The 26,454-nt window shown below is 42.9% G+C and overlaps 1 protein-coding gene across 1 annotated transcript in view; it reads left to right on the forward strand.

Annotated features, from left to right (window-relative positions):
• The first annotated feature begins 580 nt into the window (after positions 1 to 580).
• FAM163B (family with sequence similarity 163 member B) overlaps positions 581 to 26,454 on the forward strand; it is a 102,181-nt gene continuing 76,307 nt past the window's right edge. Inside the window, exon 1 of the mRNA XM_069748025.1 lies at positions 581 to 2,314. The gene's annotated coding sequence lies outside the window, so the exon portion shown is untranslated. The remainder of the gene's footprint in view (positions 2,315 to 26,454) is intronic.

Consider the following 26,454-nt stretch of genomic DNA (forward strand, 5'->3'; position numbering starts at 1 on the left):
CGTTTTTTAAGTGTTTTTGCAGCGGAAAACCGCCAAAAATCTGCAACCTGTGCACTCAGCCTTATTCTGCGCCTCCATAGATAAGCAGCCCCTCGGCCTTCTGCACCACAATCACTGCTGGCTAGCTCCTGTCCGGCTGGGCAGCTGAGGGTCTGCGCCTTGTCACACCAGGCATGATAAATGAAGATGGGCACCAGCCACAATAGGGCCCATGGGATCTAAAGGGGGCATTCCTCATGTCTTCAGGTGGGCTGTAGGTAGTCTGTCCAACCCAAGGTGGTCTCTCCAGTAGGCAAAGGCTGGTGGAGGAGGGGAAGTTACCCTCATGCCCATATTTCTGGTGTTTATGTAAAAGTTTAGTTTTGGGCTCCATTATCCCTTTCTATTCCTGTATTATACTGCAGCAACATACTAGGAGTGAGGAGAAGGTCAATATCTCATTATTTCCCTGCATGCACTGATGTACATGCAGTCACAAGAGAGGTGACTTATCATCTGCCCGTCCTGTGCTCACCGGCTCACCCCGAGCAGAGTCCTATGACGTCAGCTGCCAGTAATCAGCAGTAATCGTCACGTCACCGCTCGGCTCTCTCTGCGCCCTGGCGGCGCGGACGCGCGTAACCTGCGCGCGTAACCTGCGCGTCCTCTTCCCCGTGATCTCTCGCTGCGCGCGCCCGCGGATCTGGATGAGCGCGCGCCCCGACAATAACATTTGCAGCAGTACCAGCAGCAGCGAGAGAAGCAGCAGCATCCCGGAGCTAGCATCAGTGCCAGCAACCCCCACTGCGGACGGAAGGAGGACCCCCAGTCTCTCTCTCTGTGTAGAGAAGGTACCACCACTGAAGACATCAGACCATCTCAAGACTTTGGTGAAGACAACACCTTACTCTAAGGACAGGTCATGACTCCTGAACATCAATGCATGCAGGGCAGCAGAAGCTTTGTACTTTGCTACAGACCCCATCCCCTTCCTGAAAACTGAAGATCACCCCAAGACAAAAGTTCCTTTCCTTACTCCATCTCTGAGACCCCAATATCTCCCAATTACTATTTCTTTTATGTTGCAAAGAGCAGAGGATCTCAGTACTTTACAGCATATTGCAAGTGGACACTGTTCCAAGTTCTACACTGAAGACATAGCCCTAGAATAGCGGAGGAGACAAGTCATCAACCTAGGACATCATTCAATCAAAGTGGTTTGACAAGTGCAGGCAAGACAAAACCTCCAAATCTTACAGGAAACCTACATTTTCAATGAACAGAACTATCACTTCAAGTCTTCTCAAAGACATCAGAGCCTTCAAGACCTCACTCACCTAAGCATTCCAAGGATCTGGTATCCCTTCAGAGCACCCTTATAGCTTCTCAGTACTTGCACATAGTGGTAGACCAGGGCGAATATATACATACTGGTAGATCAAGGCAACCATCTAGTTAGTGGTAGAGCAAGGCAATCATCTATGTAGTGGTAGACCAAGGCAACCATCTATGCATTACTAGACCAAGGCAACCATCTACATATTAACAGACTAATGAAACCATCCACGTAGTGGTAGACCAACATCATCATCTACAAAGTGGTAGACCAAGAAAACCATCTTCATAGTAGTACACCAATACAACCATCTGCATAGTGGCAGACTAAAACAACGATCTATGTAGTGGTAGACCAAAATAGCCATATGCATAGCGGCAGATTAAGGTGACCATCTACTTAGTGTTAGAACCAAGACAACTATCTGCAAAGCGGTAGACCAACGGCAACCTTATGTGTTGTGGTAGATCAAGGAAACCATCTACATAGTTGTAGACCAATGCAACATCTTCAGAGTGGTAGACTAAGACAGCCATCTACTTGTAGGGTATTGTTTCATTACCCCAAGGAACTATAAAAGTTGGAAACTCAACTGTCCACCCCAACCAGTCATGGACTTATCAAAACTTGTAACTTGTGTACATCTACCATCATTTCATTGACTTTAGGACCAACAAGAAGACATGACCCAATCACCCTGGTCCTCTCACAGCTGATCCAAGGAACTCATCACTCTATTGCACAATTTGCTGAGATCTGGACGCCAGGCCTTGTAAAGAAGTCTTCACACTTTCTTCCATGCACCTGTCACCAGGATGGACCCTGCCTCTCAAGTCTGAGCTACTCCTCTGCCAAAACATTAGCTCCAACTCTTAGTATTTCCAGGACATTCTTCCAGCGAGGTCTGTCTACTAAAAAAAACCAAGGACGCCACGCTTCAGCCTCATGGTCTGGATGCTGGACCTCACATAACAGACAAGGGTCTTCCACTGTTGAAAGGTGAGGAGCTCTCCCGTGTAGTGGTCACCTATAATTGTAATATCTACTGTAGAAAGTGACCCCATAATTTAGAGTTGCGGTCTCCATTTATTGCAGACTGATGGACTGCGCTGGGTATAATCTATGTATAATATACATAGATTCTGCTTCCAGAATGAATTCCCTACCATGCAGCCTCCTTAATAGAATTTCACCTTGATGACCTCCTTTCGGTTTAATTCCCACCGGAGGGGAAAAACAAAACTTCATTATTATCTCTGAAACATTATGGGGTGATAGGTCACTCATGTGCTCCATGGTATAATTACAAGACTGGAATTAACTTTTTCATGAATGATCCACTGTATTTTCCTGTAATAGTCTGCTATATCCCTGTCCCTTTCCTATTAAAGAACAATAATAATGGTAATAATAATAATAATCAAACCGATTAATATTAATGTTAAATCGTAATAAATTCATAAAAAATTATCCAAATTAGTATAAATAATAATTATTGTTTACTATTAATAATAATGATAGTGACAACAAATAATGAATCACAATAAATAATAAAATAGGTATAACACTAATTATTATTATTATTATTTTATTAACTAAAAAATATAGAATTCATTATACTCATGATAAAACATAACTAAAACATAACTATAATTTAAAAAAAAATATATTCTTCCTGTGCTAGAGTGGAATTTATTTTTTATTTTTCAATTATTTTTCAATAAAAAAAAATCTATTAAAATAGCCATTCCGCACGAATAATAAATACAACAATAATTCTTACAAATAATTATTAATAAATATAAAATTAGTATTTAATGACTACTACTTACTTTTATTATTTTATATTCGGAGCACACACATACCGTATATATATTTTTAGCAAAACCTTTGTTGACTGTGGAATGTCATACCCCATCAGTAGTATAATATGTGAGTGGGTCTGTTAGGATTTGGAATGCATTGAAGTGTCCTTCAAACCTCTCGTCACGAGCTTCAACTAAATGGTCCGATCTACTTTGCAGGGAATGAATGGGCTGCATCAAACCTTCAAATGAATGGTGTGATTGGCGATGTTTTTGGCATCATCTTGGCTATTAAGTCAATAATTTTGGGGGCCAGTTTCAAATTAAAAGGGAACATAGAAATTATGAGATGATATTTATTATTGTTATTATTATTATTATTTATTTATATATTTTTGATTTTTTATGTTACTTTTTTGTTTTGCCTATAAATATACACAGATGCATATACTGTATATGTGTGTCTATATATATATATATATAGATATATATATGTTATGTTTTTCACTTTTTGTTCTTTTATCCGTGCACTATATATATGTTTTATTTAGTAGCTTGGCAATGCATGATCTCGTTTCGTTCAGTTCGGCGCTTACGTCTTCTCCTTATTTGACAGTGAATCCATTAAATCACAAATAGTAACCAAGCAGCGGTATCATGTATATCTGCAAAGGTCAGCACATACTGCAATAAAATGCATCGCTTCAGATTATTTACGCCCCTCCATGAATTATTCTGCTTCCAGGAATCAGATAGGATGTGGGGGATTAAGGTTACGTTTTTCACTCTGTGACCTGACAAGTAAATGTCGCCATTTAATTAGGCTTACTATATATATATATGTGTGTATATATATATATATATATATATATATATATATATATAAATAAATATATATATATAGTGAGGAAATAAGTATTTGATACACTGCCGATTTTGCAAGTTTTCCCACCTACAAAGAGTGGAGAGGTCTGTTATTTTTATCGTAGGTACAATTCACCTGTGAGAGACAAAGATAAAAATACAGAAAGTCACGTATGATTTTTACATAATTAATTTGCATTTTATTGCATGAAATAAGTATAAGTAGAAAATCAGAACTTAATATTAATAGAAACCTTTTTTTGGAATTACAGAGGTCAGACATTTCCTGTAGATCTTGACCAAGTTTGCACGCACTGCAGCAGGGATTTTGGCCCACTCCTCCATACAGATCTTGTCCAGATCTTTCAGGTTTTGGGACTGTCGTTGGGCAACATTGAGTTTCAGCTTCCTCCAAATAATTTCTATTGGGTTCAGGTCTGGAGACTGGCTAGGTCACTCCGGGACCTTGAAATGCTTCTTACGGAGCCACTCCTTAGTTGCTGGCTGTATGTTTTGGGTCATTGTCATGCTGGAAGACCCAGAAATGACCCACCTTCAATGCTCTTACTGAGGGATTTTTTTTTTTGTGGCTAAAATCTCGCTATACATGACCCCATCCATACTCCCCTTAATATGGTGCAGTCGCCCTGTTCCCTTTGCAGAAAAACATCCCCAAGTATAATGTTTCCCCCACTATGCTTCACGGTTGGGATGGTGTTCTTGGGGTTGTACTCATCCTTCATCTTCCTCCAAACATGCGTGATATAATATAGATATAATGTGTGATGTAAACTCTAAATAAGTGTTCATTTTTCCTGCAGCGCCCCCAGAGGACAAATGAGGTGATGCGCATTGAAATAATTGGATTGTCTTGTGTCATTAATGGATTTAACGGGTCTTTGAGAGAGAAAGAGAGAGAGAGACGCTCTTTGCTCCATTAAGAGAGAATAATATTATGTTATGAATTGGTGCCAAGATACTCGATTAGGGTGCAAAATTTTGGAGGCATGAACACATTTTTATATATATCCACTGCTATTAAGACTTCATGTGCTGTCTGTGTGCACTCCGCGGTGCACAATGACAGCATGCGGTGCACATATGCGGTCGTCTGAAGGAGCCCCTAGTGAGAGAGCCACAGAAAGAGGCTCCTGCTCTGGAAGATCCAGCTCGACATTTCACAGATCGTCATGTAATACTACATCTCCCCTGTAGTGGTCTCTGTAGGGAAAATCATTAGTTAGCATAAGGTTCTGCTGATGACACCATATGATTGTTGAGGATTTCTGAAGAAACCTTAGCTGCTAACCCTGTGGGAGTTGTAATGGGGACCATTTTGATCATCACCCATGTTTTCCAGCTTCGGTTATGATTAATAAATGGCTAATAAGCGTGAATACTGATAAACCTTTTACTCCGTCTTGGTCGGTCAATAAGTACCTTTCCTTCATCACAAATATGTAACTTATCTTTAGCCTGGTGTAAATGCCACTGTTCTCCTGAATCCGGCGTTGTTTTTCTTTCGTTCCTGCTCCTCACCATTCCTGAGATATGACTCCTTCTTCCGTGTATATAAATCTGGTCTTGTTAGCCAAATGGGTGTGATCCTCAAGAAACGGTCTACCAAAAAGAATTCAGGACCACACCCACTTTGCTAAATGGACTACAGGGAAAAGAAGGGCCGTATCTCAGGAATGGAGAGGCACAGGAACAAAAGAAAAACAACGCCGGATTCAGGAGAAAAGCGGCATTTACACCGGATAAACAAAATACATGTTTATGGCAAGTGACAGATCCCCTTTAAGAGTTCTTTGCCTATGATTTGAAGAATTTCTTATCTTTTACACCCTCTCCAAGCATCAGAAGGAAGAAGGTGACCAATATCCGCTTGGTTATCTTCTCTTTCCAGGATGGATGCTATTGCTCAGTATTTGAGTGTTTGCCCCCTTGCTGTTTTCTAGGTCAAAAATAGCAAAAATGTAATATTCCGTAAAATAAATGTTCTGAGTTTCGCTTCGTGACTTGTGTCCATACCCCGTCTATAGTAACTCATTAGGATCCAGGCAGAGGATCAGGAGGAGAAAAATTCTTGTAAGTGAAAAGAAGCAGGTCTCTGGATGTAAGTAATTAGCCTTAAATCTCGCGTACCCTTTTGCTTATGCAGAGCAAGGGGAGCCGGAGACCGACGGAAAATAATTACATTCAGTAATAAAAAGGGAAAATTAGTGACAGTGATATATGGCTGCCGTGTTAATAATTCCTGACATTCAGTAAACTAGGAGATGGAAGCTGAATGTCATTACATATCGACACCGACATGGAAAAATTGCATTTTCCATATAGTACGACATACAAAACAATTTAAACGAAAAACATAAAACTCTACATCACTGAATATTTTGTTCTAAAAGGTAAAAATTCCATGAAGCCACTGCACAAGACCACCTCTATGAGAAGACCACCCCACTATACAGACCAGATTTCTCCTGGCGGTGTTCGGTTCCATGACCGCCATGGCCTATGAGAAGACCACCTTCTAGAAGACCCCTGTTCGATGTAGTTTTAGGTGCTCACGCTATGTTCCAGGATATCCCACAGATTTGCAGTTTTAGGGTATGTTCACACCGGGCGGATCCACTTTCTGCGTAAAAAATGTGTGCGTTATCTGCTGAGAAATTAACCCTTTGCTATGGAATTCAAAATTTGCAGCATTTTCTATATGATTTCACCCTTTGGATATATTCACACAGAATTTTTTCTGTGTATTTTTTTAGCTGAAAATTCTACAGCAAAAACAGCTTGGCGAGAAAAAAAACCCCAAGTTCTTTGGTCCTTTTTTGAGGTGTATTTTTTTTAGTATATAGAATGTTTTTCTCTGCTTTAATTGACCAAATTTATAGCAGTTTTCTTTAGCAGAAAGAATTAACATGTTGCTTACTTTACCACTTGAAAAAAACCCAGCACAAATGGGCACAATAGGCGTTTTTCCCCATTTAAATCAATAGTAAGCTGATTCTGTGAATATTTGAAGAGGTTTGGAGCATCTTCCACTCCAAAATCCACATCAAATTCTCCTTGAATTGGCTTCCTAGTGATTTAAATGGGAAAACGCCCTGCTGTTTATTTTCACATGGAAAATGAAGCAACAAGTCAGTTATTGCAATGTTGTATTAGAAAAACTGCTCCAAATTTTGTCTGCTGATTCAATTGAAGCAGAAAAAGATTTCTATACACAAAAACCTCGTAAAAGTCACACAAAAAAATGCAGCATTTACATTTATTTTTTTACGCTCCGGTGTCCTTTGAAAAGCCGGCTATTCATGTACCGCATACAGAAAAATCACACTGACAGGTTAGAATAGAATAGATATACGGTATATACATAGAATACATAGATGTCAGTGACACACACATGTATACATGTATTTATATTACATGGAGAGATATAAGAAAAGTCGGTAATTCATCTGCCGTGTTCTGTAAAATCACTGCAGGAGCCGACAGGATAGAAGAGATGGATTACATACAGTAAATACAAATGGTATAGATAGATATATAGATGTCAGTGATAAATACAATTAATACAGTGTGTGTGCAAATTACTGGACATGTATTTAGAGCTGAGACCCGTTGTGGGACAAATGGATTAAAAGCATCTCTGCAGAAAGGTGAGGAATACCGTTGTTTGTTCTTTTTACCTCTTTTGCAGATGACGAGGGCATCAGGGGAATGGGCGAGGTCGTAAGTATGGTTTAATTAAGAATATTAAAGGAGTCTGTGTCATTCTTTCAATTAAAGGACTTTTTTCTGGGTGTCTGTTTTCTTACAATGTGACGATGGGGTTAGCAATGGGGGCTTCTTATTGATGTCTCTCCATTACTAACCTCTGGGCTTGATGTCACCTGACAATTCAAAGGTGACATCAACCCCCCCCCAATTATCACCCCACTTGACACCGCTACAGGGCAATTGGGAAGAGCGAGGCTGAGTGCCAGAATTGGCACATCTTAGAGATGCGCCTTTTCTGGGACGGCTGAGAGCTGATGTTTTTAGCCTGGGGGGGAGCCAGTATCCATGGCCCCTTCTTAGGCTATTAATATCAACCCACAGCTGTCTGCATAGCTTTTGCTGGTTATTAATTATAGGGGGACCCTACATCATTTTTTTAGGGTCCCCCATTTTAATAGCCAGTAAAGGCTAATTATACAGCTGTGAGCTGATATTAATAGCCTGGGAAGCTCCATGGGTATTACCCCCTTCCCAGGCTATAAACATCTGCCCCAGTCGTCGGCTTTCCCTCTGCTGGTTCTGAAAATTGCGCGGGAGCCCACACAATTTTTTTCTGAAAAATAATCTTTTATTAATTACCGTATGTTCTCGAGTATAAGCCGACCTGAGTATAAGCTGACCCTCCCTAATTTTGCCACAAAAAACTGGGAAAACTTAATGACTCGAGTATAAGCCTAGGGTGGGAAATGCAGCAGCTAACGGTAAATGTCAAAAGTAAAAATAGATACCAATAAAAGTAAAATTAATTGAGACATCAGTAGGTTGTGTTTTTGAATATCCATATTGAATCAGGAGCCCCATATAATGATCCATAAAGTTTATGATGGGCCCCATAAGATGCTCCATATTAAAATATGCCCCATATAATCCTGCATAAAGGCTAATAATGGCCCCATAAGATGCTCCATAAAGACACTTGCCCCATATAGTGCTGCACAAACGTTATGGTCCCATAAGATGCTCTATACAGACACTTGCCCCATATAGTGCTGCACAAACGTTGATTATGGCCCTATAAAGACACTTGCCCCATATAGTGCTGCACAAACGTTATGGCCCCATAAGATACTCCATACAGACACTTGCCCCATTTGCTGTTGCTGCGATAAAAAAAAAATCACATACTCACCTCTCTGTCGCTCAGGCCCCCGACACTTTCAATATTCACCTGACTTCGTTCCGGTGCCACTCAGCACTGGCGTTCAGCAGAGGGTGCGCACTAACCACGTCACCGCTCCCTCTGACCTGAGCGTCACTGCTGAAGATGGAGCGGCGGCTGGAATGAGGAGCAGGTGAATATCGTGCAGCGCTCCCCTCCCCGTTATACTCACCTGCTCCTGGCGCTGTGTAGTCCCTGCTTCCTCGGCGCTACTGCTTCTTCCTGTACTGAGCGGTCACCGTTACCGCTGATTACAGTAATGACTGTGGCTCCACCCTTATGGGAGGTGGAGCCGCATATTCATTACTGTAATGAGCGGTACCATGTGACCGCTCAGTACAGGAAGAAGCTGCCGGCGCCAGGGAAAAGACATGCAGGGACCACGCCAGGAGTAGGTGAGTATAATTAGACAGCCCCCGCTCCCCCTCCCCTGCCGACCCCTGGGTATGACTGGAGTATAAGCCGAGAGGGGGACTTTCAGTCCCCCAAAATGGGCTGAAAATCTTGGCTTATACTCGAGTATATACGGTAAATGTACAATAAGCTGCACACACATTGTACTAATTGTATTTGTCACTGACATCTGTATATCTACCTATTCTATTTGTATTTACTGTATGTAAACCATCTCTTCTATCGTGTTGGCTCCTGCAGTGATTTTACAGAACACGGCAGATGAATTACCAGCTTTTCTTCTATCTATCTATGTAATATATATATATATATATATGTGTGTGTGTGTGTGTCACTGACATCTATATATCTATGTATTCTATGTGTATATAACTATTCTCTCTATTCTGTTCTAGTCTGTCAGTGTGATTTTACTGTACACCGCACATGAATTGCCGGCGTTTCAAAGGACACCGATGCATAAAAATTGGACAGCACTCGCATGGTCCAAGTGCTTTGCGATTTTTTTTTTTTTATCGCACCCATAGGCTTGCATTGGCGAGTTTCGGTGACAATCACAGCATGCTGTGATTTTACACATACGCTGAATAGGACCGAGAACATAAACGGTGATGTGAGCTGCCCCATAGATTAACACTGGTCCGAGTGCTATGCAATGTTTTCTAGCATTGTACTCGCCCATTTCTATGGTAGTGTGACCCCAGCCTAATCCTAAAAATCTCACCATAATCCTAGAAATCTAACCCTAATCTTAGAAATCTCACCCTTATCTTAGAAATATTACCCTAACCCCAGACTCTTGTCCCTTGCAAGTATGTGTACATCTGAGCTTGAATTTTAGGAATATTGCCCCATCCTGAGCAGGACAGCACGGCTGGAACCTTGTTTTCCAGGTTTCTACTACCCCTTTAAGAAACCCCTCCTTAAAGTATCAAAACCGCTTTAGTCAGTCTTATGTGAACCCCATTGCTATAGGAACAGCCATTGTGCTGTAATGCATAGTCTTCTCATGGCAGAGGAAAAAGCTAAAAGCGCATGTTCTCTGCCCGTCTGATCCCGCGCCTTGTGACGTGCCCCTGGTAACGGGCAGGACACAATGGCCCAAATCTCGGCTTTGTTTGTTAACTGTTGTGTAAAAATAACAAGTAACCTGTCCTGTCAGAGCATGCTGGCCTCATCATCATCGTTCACGGGAAGGAGGACGTAACATGGAAGGGACTCAGCAGCAATTCTACACCACATCACCTGAAGGGGGTGCAACTGGAGCTGCTGGCTCAGAAACATGAAGCTTACGCCACAATTCACACTTTTCACAAACAACTGTGGCATTATTAGGGCATTATCTGGTATTAAAATACCAAAGAGATATGATGGCCCATATACAGGGTTAGACACCTGTATAGTCACAGCCTAAGGACCCCATAGTGCCATAGGACCCCCAATCAATCACAGCCCTAGGACTCTCAGAAGGTGTTGCCACAGGCCCCCTAACAATTTGGTCCATAATACTTCCATATTACATAAGCAGCAGAACTGCCAGTGTCCATCAATACATGCTAGCCACCTTAGGGAGAGACCCAAGTTGGGCTAAATGTAGCGGGACGAAAGAGACCGAAAAGCCCTCTACTTAAAGGAAATACATAGTGGATGCTTTCCTGAAACGGAAAGTACTTGCAAGCAGCATAATACAAAGAATAGCAGGTTTACCCAGAATCCTTTGCAGTAGGCGGAGCTATGCAAATCATCTCTTTCCACCCCTGTCTAATCCACAGCGCTTGGAACCGCCAAGCGTGCAATGCTGCGGATTAGTTTCTAAATTTACACAGCCAACCAATTCCTACCTGTGGACACGTGTTTCGGGCTTTAGGCCCTCATCAGCACAGGGCTGGAATTGGTTGGCTGTATGAAGTGGGGCTCGGTGAGCAAGCGATACATACATGCTAGCCACCTTAGGGAGAGACCCAAGTTGGGCTAAATGTAGCGGGACGAAAGAGACCGAAAAGCCCTCTACTTAAAGGAAATACATAGTGGATGCTTTCCTGAAACGGAAAGTACTTGCAAGCAGCATAATACAAAGAATAGCAGGTTTACCCAGAATCCTTTGCAGTAGGCGGAGCTATGCAAATAATCTCTTTCCACCCCTGTCTAATCCACAGCGCTTGGAACCGCCAAGCGTGCAATGCTGCGGATTAGTTTCTAAATTTACACAGCCAACCAATTCCTACCTGTGGACACGTGTTTCGGGCTTTAGGCCCTCATCAGCACAGGGCTGGAATTGGTTGGCTGTATGAAGTGGGGCTCGGTGAGCAAGCGATACATACATGCTAGCCACCTTAGGGAGAGACCCAAGTTGGGCTAAATGTAGCGGGACGAAAGAGACCGAAAAGCCCTCTACTTAAAGGAAATACATAGTGGATGCTTTCCTGAAACGGAAAGTACTTGCAAGCAGCATAATACAAAGAATAGCAGGTTTACCCAGAATCCTTTGCAGTAGGCGGAGCTATGCAAATCATCTCTTTCCACCCCTGTCTAACCCACAGCGCTTGGAACCGCCAAGCGTGCAATGCTGCGGATTAGTTTCTAAATTTACACAGCCAACCAATTCCTACCTGTGGACACGTGTTTCGGGCTTTAGGCCCTCATCAGCACAGGGCTGGAATTGGTTGGCTGTATGAAGTGGGGCTCGGTGAGCAAGCGATACATACATGCTAGCCACCTTAGGGAGAGACCCAAGTTGGGCTAAATGTAGCGGGACGAAAGAGACCGAAAAGCCCTCTACTTAAAGGAAATACATAGTGGATGCTTTCCTGAAACGGAAAGTACTTGCAAGCAGCATAATACAAAGAATAGCAGGTTTACCCAGAATCCTTTGCAGGGGTGGAAAGAGATGATTTGCATAGCTCCGCCTACTGCAAAGGATTCTGGGTAAACCTGCTATTCTTTGTATTATGCTGCTTGCAAGTACTTTCCGTTTCAGGAAAGCATCCACTATGTATTTCCTTTAAGTAGAGGGCTTTTCGGTCTCTTTCGTCCCGCTACATTTAGCCCAACTTGGGTCTCTCCCTAAGGTGGCTAGCATGTATGTATCGCTTGCTCACCGAGCCCCACTTCATACAGCCAACCAATTCCAGCCCTGTGCTGATGAGGGCCTAAAGCCCGAAACACGTGTCCACAGGTAGGAATTGGTTGGCTGTGTAAATTTAGAAACTAATCCGCAGCATTGCACGCTTGGCGGTTCCAAGCGCTGTGGATTAGACAGGGGTGGAAAGAGATGATTTGCATAGCTCCGCCTACTGCAAAGGATTCTGGGTAAACCTGCTATTCTTTGTATTATGCTGCTTGCAAGTACTTTCCGTTTCAGGAAAGCATCCACTATGTATTTCCTTTAAGTAGAGGGCTTTTCGGTCTCTTTCGTCCCGCTACATTTAGCCCAACTTGGGTCTCTCCCTAAGGTGGCTAGCATGTATGTATCGCTTGCTCACCGAGCCCCACTTCATACAGCCAACCAATTCCAGCCCTGTGCTGATGAGGGCCTAAAGCCCGAAACACGTGTCCACAGGTAGGAATTGGTTGGCTGTGTAAATTTAGAAACTAATCCGCAGCATTGCACGCTTGGCGGTTCCAAGCGCTGTGGATTAGACAGGGGTGGAAAGAGATGATTTGCATAGCTCCGCCTACTGCAAAGGATTCTGGGTAAACCTGCTATTCTTTGTATTATGCTGCTTGCAAGTACTTTCCGTTTCAGGAAAGCATCCACTATGTATTTCCTTTAAGTAGAGGGCTTTTCGGTCTCTTTCGTCCCGCTACATTTAGCCCAACTTGGGTCTCTCCCTAAGGTGGCTAGCATGTATGTATCGCTTGCTCACCGAGCCCCACTTCATACAGCCAACCAATTCCAGCCCTGTGCTGATGAGGGCCTAAAGCCCGAAACACGTGTCCACAGGTAGGAATTGGTTGGCTGTGTAAATTTAGAAACTAATCCGCAGCATTGCACGCTTGGCGGTTCCAAGCGCTGTGGATTAGACAGGGGTGGAAAGAGATGATTTGCATAGCTCCGCCTACTGCAAAGGATTCTGGGTAAACCTGCTATTCTTTGTATTATGCTGCTTGCAAGTACTTTCCGTTTCAGGAAAGCATCCACTATGTATTTCCTTTAAGTAGAGGGCTTTTCGGTCTCTTTCGTCCCGCTACATTTAGCCCAACTTGGGTCTCTCCCTAAGGTGGCTAGCATGTATGTATCGCTTGCTCACCGAGCCCCACTTCATACAGCCAACCAATTCCAGCCCTGTGCTGATGAGGGCCTAAAGCCCGAAACACGTGTCCACAGGTAGGAATTGGTTGGCTGTGTAAATTTAGAAACTAATCCGCAGCATTGCACGCTTGGCGGTTCCAAGCGCTGTGGATTAGACAGGGGTGGAAAGAGATGATTTGCATAGCTCCGCCTACTGCAAAGGATTCTGGGTAAACCTGCTATTCTTTGTATTATGCTGCTTGCGAGTACTTTCCGTTTCAGGAAAGCATCCACTATGTATTTCCTTTAAGTAGAGGGCTTTTCGGTCTCTTTCGTCCCGCTACATTTAGCCCAACTTGGGTCTCTCCCTAAGGTGGCTAGCATGTATGTATCGCTTGCTCACCGAGCCCCACTTCATACAGCCAACCAATTCCAGCCCTGTGCTGATGAGGGCCTAAAGCCCGAAACACGTGTCCACAGGTAGGAATTGGTTGGCTGTGTAAATTTAGAAACTAATCCGCAGCATTGCACGCTTGGCGGTTCCAAGCGCTGTGGATTAGACAGGGGTGGAAAGAGATGATTTGCATAGCTCCGCCTACTGCAAAGGATTCTGGGTAAACCTGCTATTCTTTGTATTATGCTGCTTGCAAGTACTTTCCGTTTCAGGAAAGCATCCACTATGAGTGTCCATCAAAGGACCCTAACAGAGGGTTACCCCAGTAATCCATAAAACAACAGATAACCCAGACCAAGGACCCCCATAAAATGTCTGCACCCCAAACAGCATCGAATGCAGAACTCTTATACAGAATATTGTGTATGAGGGTAGTTCTGACTTTTCCTAGATGAAAGATGTTGAGAAAGCGAAGGATCAGGCATGTTGGATTTCTACATGCCCAGTCATTTGTTCCCTTGAGAGTTGGTCAGAGAGAAGTCCATAAACACATGCATGCTCAATGAGCCGAGTGTGCATGTGTATGATAGGCCCGGGAGGAATAGCTGTGGGTCCATCAAGTGTTCTGCTGACAAGGTGTACGGGCCCCTATGGAGGCACAGGATTTATATACACTATGACTTCTCTTATGTACGGAAGGTTTAGATGGAAGACGTCTTTCCTGCAGAGATGAATGGACCTTTCTTGAGTCTTTCATTGTTATTTTCTGCTTTCTGAACATACCCTCTAAGGATTAGGCACACATTCCATATACATCAACATAAGTGGCGCTGCCTTTCATGATCTGAGCGCGAATCAGAGTAATATTTTGATTTAAGCCGCCATCAAAGGCTGAGACTTTATATAAGGAGAAAAATAAGATGGCAATAATCTGCTCGAAAGCCACACGTTAGTTTGATTTCTGTTTTTGAGCTGAGGGATGATTTTGCGGTGGAACGGATGGCAGAATGAGAGATTGGCGTAATCCATCACCGCTCCGCTAGTCCATTGTTCCTGGTGTATAAACCGAGGTCTTTTAACACCATGCTGACATTCGCAGCTTCTATTAGAAAGGGGTTTAAGAGAGAGTGATGGCCTGATAGACCGCAGGCTCAATATACATAGAAATAATGGTCCTATAGACTGCCACCATAATGTGCTGAGTAACAATCGTCCTATAGGCTGCCGCTATACTGAACTTAGTAATAATGGTCCTATAGACTGCCGCCATAATGTGCCGAGAAACAATTGTCCTATAGGCTGCCTCTATACTGAACTTAGTAATAATAGCCATATAGACTGCCGCCATAATGTGCTGAGTAACAATCGTCCAATAGACTGCCTCTATACTGAACTTAGTAATAATAGCCATATAGACTGCCGCCATAATGTGCTGAGTAACAATCGTCCAATAGACTGCCTCTATACTGAACTTAGTAATAATAGCCATATAGACTGCCGCCATAATGTGCTGAGTAACAATTGTCCTATAGGCTGCCTCTATACTGAACTTAGTAATAATAGCCATATAGACTGCCGCCATAATGTGCTGAGTAACAATCGATCTATAGACTGCCGCTATACTGAACTTAGTAATAATAGCCATATAGACTGCCGCCATAATGTGCTGAGTAACAATCGTCCTATAGGCTGCCGTTATACTGAACTTTGTAATAATGGTCCTATAGACTGCTGCCATAATGTGCTGAGTAACAATCGTCCAATAGGCTGCCGTTATACTGAACTTAGTAATAATAACCCTATAGACTGCCGCCATAATGTGCTGAGTAGCAATCGTCCAATAGGCTGCCGTTATACTGAACTTAGTAATAATAGCCATATAGACTGCCGCCATAATGTGCTGAGTAACAATCGTCCAATAGGCTGCCGTTATACTGAACTTAGTAATAATGGTCCTATAGACTGCCGCCATAGTGTGCTGAGTAACAATCGTCCTATAGGCTGCCGTTATACTGAACTTAGTAATAATAGCCCTATAGACTGCCGCCATAATGTAAATAAACCGTCATCCCAAAGAAGCCGACCATTGATTAAAAGTTTAAATAAATTTTATTAAACAAACCAAAAAATAAAGACAATACATATACATATTAAAAAGCTACATTCTTTCTTCCGGGTAATACCCCATGGGAACGCCAAAAGAGACACACTATATTATCGTGAGACCAATAAAGTACGTATCTAAAGATCAAAAACAAGCCTCCTCATGGAACACATAAAGTTAAATATAAGGTGCTATCTGCATCCACTTAAAGGGAACCTGTCACCTGAATTTGGCGGGACCAGTTTTGGTCATATGGGCGGAGTTTTCAGGTGTTTGATTCACCCTTTCCTTACCCGCTGGCTGCATGCTGGCCGAAATATTGGATTGAAGTTCATTCTCTGTCCTCCGTAGTACACGCCTGTGCAAGGCAAGATTACCTTGCGCAGGCGTGTACTACGGAGGACAGAGAATGAACTTCAATCTAATATTTTGGCCAGCATGCAGCCAGCGGGTAAGGAAAGGGTGAATCAAACACCTGAAAACTCCGCCCATATGACCCAAAACTGGTCCCGCCAAATTCAGGTGACAGGTTCCCTTTAATGATAAATGTGTCCATGTAAATACGGCCCTCATATAAACCACTAGATTATTAACATACCCCCACCTCATAAAGATCCCATAATATCGACACGCCCCCGGAAGAAGCAAGGGCGAAACGCGCGTTGGGGCGCTGGGAATAAGCCAGGGTGGACGCACAGTATCTAGGACCTGCTGGAGGTAATATCCGCATTCATACTATCTACCTTTCCCCTATTTGTGATTAGCTTGTTGCAATCGATATTATGGGATCTTTATGAGGTGGGGTATGTTAATAATCTAGTGGTTTATATGAGGGCCGTATTTACATGGACACATTTATCATTAAGTGGATGCAGATAGCACCTTATATTTAACTTTATGTGTTCCATGAGGGGGCTTGTTTTTGATCTTTAGATACGTACTTTATTGGTCTGACGATAATATAGTGTGTCTCTTTTGGCGTTCCCATGGGGTATTACCCGGAAGAAAGAATGTAGCTTTTTAATATGTATATGTATTGTCTTTATTTTTTGGTTTGTTTAATAAAATTTATTTAAACTTTTAATCAATGGTCGGCTTCTTTGGGATGACGGTTTATTTACCGCCATCTTGTGGTTGTTTATAGTTATTTGGGAAGTACCATTACTAGGTATAGATTTGGACTTATTGGATCATACCGCCATAATGTGCTGAGTACCAATCGTCCTATAGGCTGCCGCTATACTGAACATAGTAATAATAGCCCTATAGATTGCCGCCATAATGTGCTGAGTAACAATCGTCCAATAGGCTGCCGCTATACTGAACTTAGTAATAATAACCCTATAGACTGCTGCCATAATGTGCCGAGAAACAATTGTCCTATAGGCTGCCTCTATACTGAACTTAGTAATAATAGCCATATAGACTGCCGCCATAATGTGCTGAGTAACAATCGTCCAATAGACTGCCTCTATACTGAACTTAGTAATAATAACCCTATAGACTGCTGCCATAATGTGCTAAGTAACAATCGTCCTATAGGCTGCCGCTATACTGAACTTAGTAATAATAACCCTATAGACTGCCGCAATAATGTGCTGAGTAACAATCGATCTATAGACTGCCGCTATACTGAACTTAGTAATAATAGCCATATAGACTGCCGCCATAATGTGCTGAGTAACAATTGTCCTATAGGCTGCCTCTATACTGAACTTAGTAATAATAGCCATATAGACTGCCGCCATAATGTGCTGAGTAACAATCGTCCAATAAAGTGCCGCTATACTGAACTTAGTAATAATAGCCATATAGACTGCCGCCATAATGTGCCGAGTAACAATCGTCCTATAGGCTGCCGTTATACTGAACTTAGTAATAATAACCATATAGACTGCCGCCATAATGTGCTGAATAACAATCGTCCAATAGGCTGCCATTATACTGAACTTAGTAATAATAACCCTATAGACTGCCGCCATAATGTGCTGAGTAACAATCGTCCAATAGGCTGCCGTTATACTGAACTTAGTAATAATAGCCATATAGACTGCCGCCATAATGTGCTGAGTAACAATCGTCCAATAGGCTGCCGTTATACTGAACTTAGTAATAATAGCCATATAGACTGCCGCTATAATGTGCTGAGTAGCAATCGTCCAATAGGCTGCCGTTATACTGAACTTAGTAATAATAACCCTATAGACTGCCGCCATAATGTGCTGAGTAACAATCGTCCTATAGGCTGCCGTTATACTGAACTTAGTAATAATAACCATATAGACTGCCGCCATAATGTGCTGAATAACAATCGTCCAATAGGCTGCCATTATACTGAACTTAGTAATAATAACCCTATAGACTGCCGCCATAATGTGCTGAGTAACAATCGTCCAATAGGCTGCCGTTATACTGAACTTAGTAATAATAGCCATATAGACTGCCGCCATAATGTGCTGAGTAACAATCGTCCAATAGGCTGCCGTTATACTGAACTTAGTAATAATAGCCCTATAGACTGCCGCCATAATGTGCTGAGTAACAATCGTCCTATAGGCTGCCGCTATACTGAACTTAGTAATAATGGTCCTATAGACTGCCGCCATAATGTGCTGAGTAACAATCGTCCTATAGGCTGCCGCTATACTGAACTTAGTAATAATAGCCATATAGACTGCCGCCATAATGTGCTGAGTAACAATCGTCCAATAGGCTGCCGTTATACTGAACTTAGTAATAATGGTCCTATAGACTGCCGCCATAGTGTGCTGAGTAACAATCGTCCTATAGGCTGCCGCTATACTGAACTTAGTAATAATAGCCCTATAGACTGCCGCCATAGTGTGCTGAGTAACAATCGTCCTATAGGCTGCCGCTATACTGAACTTAGTAATAATAGCCATATAGACTGCCGCCATAATGTGCTGAGTAACAATCGTCCAATAGGCTGCCGTTATACTGAACTTAGTAATAATATCCCTATAGACTGCCGCCATAATGTGCTGAGTAACAATCGTCCTATAGGCTGCCGCTATACTGAACTTAGTAATAATAGCCCTATAGACTGCCGCCATAATGTAAATAAACCGTCATCCCAAAGAAGCCGACCATTGATTAAAAGTTTAAATAAATTTTATTAAACAAACCAAAAAATAAAGACAATACATATACATATTAAAAAGCTACATTCTTTCTTCCGGGTAATACCCCATGGGAACGCCAAAAGAGACACACTATATTATCGTCAGACCAATAAAGTACGTATCTAAAGATCAAAAACAAGCCTCCTCATGGAACACATAAAGTTAAATATAAGGTGCTATCTGCATCCACTTAATGATAAATGTGTCCATGTAAATACGGCCCTCATATAAACCACTAGATTATTAACATACCCCCACCTCATAAAGATCCCATAATATCGACACGCCCCCGGAAGAAGCAAGGGCGAAACGCGCGTTGGGGCGCTGGGAATAAGCCAGGGTGGACGCACAGTATCTAGGACCTGCTGGAGGTAATATCCGCATTCATACTATCTACCTTTCCCCTATTTGTGATTAGCTTGTTGCAATCGATATTATGGGATCTTTATGAGGTGGGGTATGTTAATAATCTAGTGGTTTATATGAGGGCCGTATTTACATGGACACATTTATCATTAAGTGGATGCAGATAGCACCTTATATTTAACTTTATGTGTTCCATGAGGAGGCTTGTTTTTGATCTTTAGATACGTACTTTATTGGTCTGACGATAATATAGTGTGTCTCTTTTGGCGTTCCCATGGGGTATTACCCGGAAGAAAGAATGTAGCTTTTTAATATGTATATGTATTGTCTTTATTTTTTGGTTTGTTTAATAAAATTTATTTAAACTTTTAATCAATGGTCGGCTTCTTTGGGATGACGGTTTATTTACCGCCATCTTGTGGTTGTTTATAGTTATTTGGGAAGTACCATTACTAGGTATAGATTTGGACTTATTGGATCATGCCGCCATAATGTGCTGAGTACCAATCGTCCTATAGGCTGCCGCTATACTGAACATAGTAATAATAGCCCTATAGATTGCCGCCATAATGTGCTGAGTAACAATCGTCCAATAGGCTGCCGCTATACTGAACTTAGTAATAAGCCTATAGACTGCTGCCATAATGTGCTGAGTAACAATCGTCCTATAGGCTGCCGCTATACTGAACTTAGTAATAATAGCCCTATAGACTGCCGCCATAATGTGCTGAGTAACAATCGATCTATAGACTGCCGCTATACTAAACTTAGTAATAATAGCCATATAGACTGCCGCCATAATGTGCCGAGAAACAATTGTCCTATAGGCTGCCTCTATACTGAACTTAGTAATAATAGCCATATAGACTGCCGCCATAATGTGCTGAGTAACAATCATCCAATAGACTGCCGCTATACTGAACTTAGTAATAATAGCCCTATAGACTGCCGCCATAATGTGCCGAGAAACAATTGTCCTATAGGCTGCCGCTATACTGAACTTAGTAATAATAGCCATATAGACTGCCACCATAATGTGCCGAGAAACAATTGTCCTATAGGCTGCCGCTATACTGTACTTAGTAATAATAGCCATATAGACTGCCACCATAATGTGCCGAGAAACAATTGTCCTATAGGCTGCCTCTATACTGAACTTAGTAATAATAACCCTATAGACTGCCGCCATAATGTGCTGAGTAACAATCGTCCAATAGGCTGCCGCTATACTGAACTTAGTAATAATGGTCCTATAGACTGCCGCCATAATGTGCTGAGTAACAATCGTCCTATAGGCTGCCGCTATACTGAACTTAGTAATAATGGTCCTATAGACTGCCGCCATAATGTGCTGAGTAACAATCGTCCTATAGGCTGCCACTATACTGAACTTAGTAATAATAACCCTATAGACTGCCGCCATAATGTGCTGAGTAACAATCGTCCTATAGGCTGCCGCTATACTGAACTTAGTAATAATGGTCCTATAGACTGCCGCCATAATGTGCTGAGTAACAATCGTCCTATAGACTGCCGCTATACTGAACTTAGTAATAATGGTCCTATAGACTGCCGCCATAATGTGCTGAGTAACAATCGTCCTATAGGCTGCCACTATACTGAACTTAGTAATAATAACCCTATAGATTGCCGCCATAATGTGCTGAGTAACAATTGTCCTATAGGCTGCCACTATACTGAACTTAGTAATAATAACCCTATAGACTGCCGCCATAATGTGCTGAATAACAATCGTCCTATAGGCTGCCGCTATACTGAACTTAGTAATAATAGCCCTTTAGACTGCCACCATAATGTGCTGAATAACAATCGTCCTATAGGCTGCCGCTATACTGAACTTAGTAATAATAGCCCTTTAGACTGCCACCATATTGTGCTGAATAACAATCGTCCTATAGGCTGCCGCTATACTGAACTTAGTAATAATAGCCATATAGACTGCCGCCATAATGTGCCGAGAATCAATCATCCTATAGGCTGCCGCTATACTGAACTTAGTAATAATGGTCCTATAGACTGCCGCCATAATGTGCTGAGAAACAATCGTCCTATAGGCTGCCGCTATTGTTGTGAATTCTGTGGCAGAGCTCCCTCCTGTGGTCACAAGTGGTACTTTGGCTGGTTCTCCCTGTGAGCTTCCGTTGGTGGAGGAAAGTGGTACTGCGGCTTCTGAGTTTCCTTCCTCAGGTGATGTGGTGAAGTCGTTAGGTGCTGCTCTATTTAACTCCACCTAGTGCTTTGATCCTGGCCTCCATTCAATGTTCTAGTATTGGACCTGTTTCCTCCTGGATCGTTCCTGTGGCCTGCTGCTCTGCATAGCTAAGTTCCTCTTTGCTATATGTTTGCTGTTTTTTTCTATCCAGCTTGTCAATTTGTTTTTTACTGCTTGCTGGAAGCTCTGGGACGCAGAGGGTGTACCTCCGTGCCTTTAGTTCGGTACGGAGGGTCTTTTTGCCCCCTTTGCGTGGTGTTTGTAGGGTTTTGTGTTGACCGCATAGTTACCTTTCCTATCCTCGCTCTGTTCAGAAAGTTTGGCCTCACTTTGCTAAATCTATTTCATCTCTACGTTTGTCTTTTCATCTTAACTCACAGTCATTATATGTGGGGGCTGCCTTTTCCTTTGGGGTATTTCTCTGAGGCAAGGTAGGCTTATTTTCTATCTTCAGGCTAGCTAGTTTTTCAGGCCGTGCCGAGTTGCATAGGGAGCGTTAGGCGCAATCCACGGCTGCCTTTAGTGTGGTTGGAGAGGATTAGGGATTGCGGTCAACAGAGTTCCCACGTCTCAGAGCTCGTTCTAGTTTTTTGGGTTATTGCCAGGTCACTGTATGTGCGCTGACCTCTATGTCCATTGTGGTACTGAATTACCTTTCATAACACGCTATACTGAACTTAGTAATAATAGCCCTTTAGACTGCCACCATAATGTGCTGAATAACAATCGTCCCATAGGCTGCCGCTATACTGAACTTAGTAATAATAGCCCTGTAGACTGCTGCCATAATGTGCTGAGTAACAATCGTCCTATAGATTGCCGCTATACTGAACTTAGTAATAATAGCCATATGGACTGCCGCCATAATGTGCCGAGAATCAATCATCCTATAGGCTGCCGCTATACTGAACTTAGTAATACTGGTCCTATAGACTGCCACCATAATGTGCTGAGTAACAATCGTCCTATAGATGGCCGCTATACTGAACTTAGTAATAATAGCCATATAGACTGCTGCCATAATGTGCTGAGTAACAATCGTCCTATAGAGTGCCGCTATACTGAACTTAGTAATAATGGTCCTATAGACTGCCGCCATAATGTGCTGAGTAACAATCGTCCTATAGATTGCTGCTATACTGAACTTAGTAATAATAGCCATATAGACTGCCGCCATAATGTGCTGAGTAACAATCGATCTATAGACTGCCGCTATACTGAACTTAGTAATAATAGCCATATAGACTGCCGCCATAATGTGCTGAGTAACAATCGTCCCATAGAGTGCTGCTATACTGAACTTAGTAATAATAGCCCTATAGACTGCCGCCATAATGTGCTGAGCAACAATCGTCCTATAGACTGCCGCTATACTGAACTTAGTAACAATAGCCCTATAGACTGCCGCCATAATGTGCTGAGTAACAATCGATCTATAGACTTCCGCTATACTGAACTTAGTAATTATAGCCCTATAGACTGCCGCCATAATGTGCTGAGTAACAGTCATCCCATAGACTGCCGCTATACTGAACTTAGTAATAATAGCCCTATGGACTGCCGCCATAATGTGCTGAGTTACAATCGTCCTATAGACTGCCGCTATAGTGAACTTAGTAATAATAGCCCTATAGACTGCCGCCATAATGTGCTGAGTAACAATCGTCCTATAGACTGCCGCTATACTGAACTTAATAATAATAGGCCTATAGACTGCCACTATAATGTGCTGAACAATAATGGGAGATACTATTTTGTACCATTCCTGTATTTGCCATCGTATGGGGTGCTACAACTATACTACTGTATATGGGGGTCTTGCAAATGGTATTGTATAAGGGTCCTGACATTATTTGGGGGTCCTGTGCCTCAGGGGTGAACATTCCATTGGTGCAACCCCGGCAGCCGCACAGGGGCCCAAGAGGTAAGGGGGCCGCATCCACCTTTAAAGCAGGTGTAATTGTGCATTATGGGGAGCTATTAGACTGCTAAGGGCCCATATACAGTTGTGGCACAGGGGGCTCTCCTGTCTGGAACAGTATAGGGGGCTTGCAGCTAGCAATGTATGGGGGTCCTGCGGCTGGAGTTCCTGTATTGGGGTCATGTGGCTTACACTGTATAGGGGTCTTATGCCTGACATAAAAACCGGGGTTCTGTGGAGAAGTTTAATTGGGGCCCTCTGGGAAACACTGTATCGTGGCCTTGCTGGTGGTATTATATAGTGATCCTGTGGCTAACGTTACATGGGGTCTTGTGGCTAACTTTGTATTGGGGTCTTACGTGTGGTATTCTATAGGAGTTTTGTGGTTACCACTGTATAGAGGTCCTGTGGCTGTAATTGTATTGGGGTCCTGTGGTGGAATTTTATTGGGGTCCTGTGGCTATAATAAAAGTGTGGGGGTCATTTTGATGAGTTTGTATGGGATTCAGTGGCTAACTCTGTATTGTATAGGGTTAATGTAGCTAACACTTATTGGGGGGCTTTTGGTTGACTTGACTTTGTAGGGGGGGGTTCTCTGGTTATTCTTGTATAGGAGTCTCGCGACTTATACTGTAGGGGTCTTGTAAATGATATGGTGGTCCTTGTTCTGACATAGGACTGGCACGGGTATGGGCATACCACTTTCGCTGCTCGATGCGAGTCACGCATGAAGCCAGACTAGTTATGGATTAAATCAGAATTCTACTTACAATCCAAAAATTAGGATTTCTGTTCGAAGAAGAAAAGATCCAAACTCATATATATAAAAAAAGAAGAAAAAAATGTGATGTATGGCGGCGTGCCAGTGTTATGTGCACCCGGCCTACATATCTATCTTCTCCTTACTGGTGAGTGCACACGTACGAGCCTTACATGACTGCACTGTCTCTGCTGATCTGTGTCTGTGTGTTTCTGCTCTGATGGGGCTGTTAGCTCTTCAAGCCTGGCACGTGCCCCCCGGGGGCCCGGAAAAGCGCTTTAATCACTGCCCCACATGACACAGCATTTATTCTTAATTCTATCCACGTCCCACCGCCGCTCATCAGAAAATGCATAAAGACTAATGCTAAATACGCTTATATTAACAGCACAGGCCAGAAGGCCACATTTCTACTTCTGCATTGGGGCCACCATGGCTGTGCCTGGTATAACACTGGTGCTGAGCTGCAGTATTCCGAAATATATCTGCAGATAGAAAATCATGGCTGCTTTCTTCTATAAACAGCGCCACCAATGTCCAGTGGCTGTGTCTGGTATTGCAGCTCAGCCCAATTACACCCAGTGGTCCAAAACTAGCGACAGCAATATTGTCCTATTCAGCACGGAGTGTCCCTGACCATATCCCTGCCGGAAGATTACGCGTGCTAGCGAGAGCGTCAGCGAATACCATGTAAACAATGCGGCCTAATACATATTCAGTGGCACATGTCTGCCGATGCAATTAGATCCATGATTCATTCTGCAGCAAGGCGGAGGTGCAGCCAGCCCGGGGTGGTCAACCAGCAATCTTCAGCTGCCGCGGGAATATTACTGCTATCATCTGCGGACAACTGGGCAAATGTGCAGCGACACGGGGAGCGCTGCATTGTGGGGTACTCTCCATGTAAAGGGACTTTTTGTAGGATTGAGCCCATAGAGAATAATGAGAGCCATATAGTGGGCAAAAGGCACCAATCAATAGCCCACGCCAGAGCACAATGTGTGCGGTGAATTTGCCTGTACCCTCAAGGGGTTATTCCCATCTTGTTGTTTGTTATGTCTTGGGGTCTTACTTAAGGGTCTGATTTGAGGGCCCATGATGATTTAGAGATTTTGGGGGCCATGATCATTTAGGGATTAGTGGATTAGTAAAGGGGAAAGTTCCATTCCAGAAGTGTGTCATGAGCCCCCAGGTCCCTAAATCGGATCTCAGTCCTTTTCTTACCTCTCATCACTTCTGGTTTCTCAAAGGCCTTCATGGCCCAGCAGGTAAACCCCCCAGTACCAGCATAAAAGGGTCACCAGGCTAGCATCAGGATCATGTATGCACCATGGTACCTCATGTGGCAAGAGACTCTTGAACCATGGGGCCCAGTCACAACTTCAATTCCCTATACAGTGAAGAGAGTGCAGGGGTTGCAGTCACAATGTGGTCTCTTTGGCCCATATTGGGAGCCCTATTGATGTTTTGCATTGAGGCCAACGCCATTCGAGGTGTACCACTGACTTATCCACATGACGTACCGTGACTGTTCAGATACAAGAACCAGAGGTCCCCATTTCACCACACATGCTGTGTTTCAAATTTTCCCTTTCTAACTTTTTGGAAACAGTCTAGCAAATTTGCAGTGTCAAAAGTCAAAAAGGGTCAAGATTTTACCCAAACCCCCTAATTAATGGGAATTTCTGCTGCCATTGTTTTTGGACTAAAGCATCCCTGAAAACTACGGTTTGTCCCACCTGGAAGGGAACAGAGGGAGGGTGGTCACACTTCTAGCAGACGTCTGGATTTACCATGAGTATCTACAGGCCAGTTGGGCTCTTATGTGGCATCTTGGTACACCACCTACTACAGTTGAGTGATGCTATTTGAGGCTAGGTTCTTACGTGCCCAAACCATTGCTATCCTGTGTGATAAGCGGCCCCACGTCTGTCAGCCAGCACCTTATCCCTAATT

This window comes from Ranitomeya imitator, chromosome 2 (genome assembly GCF_032444005.1).
Source record: "Ranitomeya imitator isolate aRanImi1 chromosome 2, aRanImi1.pri, whole genome shotgun sequence".
Lineage (NCBI taxonomy): Eukaryota > Metazoa > Chordata > Amphibia > Anura > Dendrobatidae > Ranitomeya > Ranitomeya imitator.